This window comes from Mus caroli, chromosome 6, assembly GCF_900094665.2.
Source record: "Mus caroli chromosome 6, CAROLI_EIJ_v1.1, whole genome shotgun sequence".
NCBI classification, from domain to species: Eukaryota; Metazoa; Chordata; class Mammalia; order Rodentia; family Muridae; genus Mus; species Mus caroli.
Window position 1 is genome coordinate 112,946,643 of NC_034575.1, and position 3,470 is coordinate 112,950,112.

Genomic DNA, 3,470 nt, shown 5'->3' on the forward strand with positions numbered 1-3,470 from the left:
TTTTTTTTTTTAATTAGGTGTGGTCTCGTAACTTCTGTCTGGCCTGGAATTCAGTATTCTAGGGGATGATCTTAAACTGCTTATTGAGAACAGATAGCATCTTGCTTTGTAGCTTTGGCAATGTTGACCAGGCTGGGCACTGCCTCTGAGTGTTGGCCACCCCTCGACCCTTATTCATTTTTTCCCCTCTATGTGAGGACAGGATAGCTTTGTAGAAGTCAGTTCTCTTCACCATGTTTGCTTCAAGAGGTGGTCAGGCTTTGCCACAGTCATCTTTACCACTAGGTGTGAGTTTCTGAGCTTTCTGCCTTCAAGTGCTTTGGCACATACAAACACTTGCACTCCTCAGTCACCATACTAGGTTTATTTGGTGGTAGGGATAGAACCTAGGGTTTGAGTTAGGCCTATTCTACTACTTGAACTAACAAATTTGAGTTTTTATAAGCAAGACTTTGGGATTGGTAGCATTTTTATAATGGACTATTTCAAACAAAGGAAAAAAATGAAATGAACTGCCATTTAGCTCCAACAGATTTTTAGTGATGGGACATTNTCCTATACACTGCAGATAATTTCTAGATAAACCTTAAGTCTTACTACCTCACAACTGTTTCTAGGATTTGTCTGTTGAAAGTCAACTTTTTATTAATATCTTCCTGTAACAATGTATGAAATGTACCCAAGAAGCCAGAATTAGCTGCCTGACCTGTGTACAGGAGCCAAATTCTACCCAGCCTTCTGGAAAAACAGGAAGGTNTGCATATGGTTTTCTTTGAAATCCCTCTTTCATTCTTTTAAAATTCTTTTTTCCTCCAGCTCCCCAAATGTTGAGATAATAAGTATCTGAAGTGCTACCATTCAGCTCCAATTCCTTTATTTTGGAACACCCACAGATAGTACAAATAGAAATTTGTGGTCAGTGTTCAGTGTCAAGAGCATAGGAGGAAGTAGCATTGTACAGCATTCTATTCAAGAGGCTGGAGCAGGAAGATTGCAAAAGCTTTTTGGAAAAAGCAAAATTGGGAGTTCAATTTCAGCTTAAAAGTTCCATATTGAATTGGAGCTCAGTATAAGGAGCTCAATCACCTCTACATAGTCTCAAAAAATAATCAAACATGGGCCATACATTTCAGGTTTTGCTTCGTTTTGTTTTCTTTTTCAAGTCACTTGATGGTTTAAGTCCTACCTTGACTGTACCGGAAAGATTAGGTCATTTCTCATTTTATCTTGTCTATCTAGTTCTAAACATTTCTACACAACTTTACCATGAAAGCTTATTTGAGGTTTTTTTTTTTGTTGTTGTTGTTTTTTTATCACCAGCTTTATTTTCAGGTTTCTTTCCTCCAGTTTTTGAAAAAAATAAACTTTAGTAACATTTTAAAGTAGTTGTGTATAGGAGTGCTTGCAGGGTTTTCTCTACAAGGGTGCTTAGGTCAGAGGACAACTTTAGCCCCTTCTCTCCTGTGGGTCTTGTGGGTGGTACTCCCCTCAGGTGTCAAGCTGGGTGGCTACCCAGCTAGTGCCTTTCTGCATTTCTGGGTCCTTAAAACATAGGGCCTTTGAAATAATCTAATCAGTTCTCAATCTAATTGCTTTGAATTAAAATACATTTTGTGATTGCCTCTTGGGTACAGACTTTATAAGGTTCATTTTTATACATGTGTGCCAATTACATTCAAAACTCAAGCCCTCTTCCACTATGTAGTCACTGGGGAACCAAAAACCTAGGTTGTCGGCATCTAGGAGTCAAGGGCTGTGTGTGTGGGGGGGACCTCAAGAGGAAGCCCAGGCAGGCCTCTGCCCCCGGAATGCTGGAATTAAAGGTGTGCACCACCAAACCNGATATTAATTTATGTAAAAAAAATTGACAACGCTAGAATTAACTCATGCACACTATATACACTGGTATCCGCTTCAGATCCTCCTGCGTTAAGCCCCCTGAGCGATTAAGTGCCGCCACCACGTCTGGCGAAAGTTTTTAGTTTTTTAAAGTTTATGTTTCAACATGGAAAATATCCTCGAGTCCATGGTCAAAAGAAAAAAANCAACTATTGGGTGTCGGCAGGTTTTTATTCTGTAGCATCCCAGTGCGAGGTGATTCGGTTTTACTTTGCTGCGTCTTCAACGCCTCATTGCGCTCCCCTTTCCAACTGTAGCTGTAGTCTGGACTTTGCTCAGGTGGCTGGCTCCTTTACCCAGAACTCAGCGAGGAGTCTTCCCCTTTCCTTTCCCTCCTTCCCCCACTTCCGGCGCCGGCCAAACCCACCGTTCGCGGGCCACACCTGCAGGCACGCTTTTCTCATTGGTGACATATTGGCGGGCCCGGCAGGGCACTTCCTCCTCTGCACCCCGTGACCCCAGTCCGACTGCCGCTGTAGATCACGCGGCTGCAGCTTCCCGGACTCCGGACCCGAACGCCCTTTTCGGCGTGGTGAGCCCCGCTTCCCGCCCGAACCTCAGGCACCAGGGCGGCGTACTTTACCTGGTCACCTAGAAGTTTCCCTCTTGGAGCCTTTCCACGCTTCGGCCTGCGCCAGTTCTTACTCAGCCCTCTTCCNGGCCCTGAGTCTTCCCCTCCTCCACCCTCGGAGGCGCAGGAGCCTCCCATCCCCCGCCCCCGCCCGGAAGCTCCCGCCCGAGCCCGCGCAGGCCCCGGGGCGGACCTTCCTGCCCGGCCGGCGCTCGCTGCGCGGCGCGGTCGACTGCCGGGCGAAGGCCGCGGAGCAGCGTCACCTTGCCCTCCATCCTGCTTCCCGCCAAAACGCTCGTCTCTAGGGGCTCCGCTTCCACAGAAAGCGTTTGCCCATGGTCATTGGAACTTCCATTTCAGGTTGAGAACAAAAAGATGCACCTGGACTTTCCCCGGAGCCCTCTGCGTTTTTAAGGCGTCGGGTGGAGTTTGAGTTCGTAAGCCGCGTTCCTTACTGAATATAGAAGTCACTTCTACCTTCCTCCCCTGGTAAGTTTTAGAGCAGAAAAAGGCAGTAGTTTTGACGCCGCGGCTCTCGTGGTCTTAAGAGTGGAACTTTCTGAGTAAGAACCTGCCTGGACGCGCTCCCGGCGTTCCGGAGGTTAAAACTCATTTACAAAATGGAGGGAGGACGAGGGCGGGCTCCCAGTGAAAACTCCGGCGACTTCCTGGAACACAAAGATGCACGGAGGAGGAGGAGGGTGCAGCAAGGCTCCCACCAAGCGGGCCCGAACAAAAGAACTAGGTGGGTGGTGCTTGAGCCGCCCTGTTTGTTCGGCCGATAAACTTAACTAGTCCAGGATTCAAAGGGCGCACCTCGTCTATCTTACCTGGATCTACCTGAAGGCAGTGAAAATCCAGTTTAACCAGTATCACTGACTGGGTAGCTTCCTAGAAAAGCAGTCTCTGCCTGTTTTTTTTTTTTTTTTTTTTTTAATTTTTTTAAAGTAGTGCATTTTCTAAAGTAGTGCTCAAGTTGTGGAAATTAAGAGGGCATGTA

General features: G+C 46.6%; 1 long non-coding RNA gene across 3 annotated transcripts in view; it reads left to right on the top strand.

Annotated features, from left to right (window-relative positions):
- Nucleotides 1–3,470, top strand: part of LOC110296674 — a 16,865-nt gene that overhangs the window by 7,639 nt on the left and 5,756 nt on the right. For 2 of the 3 annotated variants that reach the window (XR_002378197.2, XR_003836961.1), the window contains exon 2: nt 2,831–2,959. This is a non-coding gene — a long non-coding RNA (uncharacterized LOC110296674). Of the gene's footprint in view, nt 1–2,337; nt 2,432–2,830; nt 2,960–3,470 lie in introns of those variants that run through there. The other variant, XR_003836962.1, reaches the window with a different exon arrangement.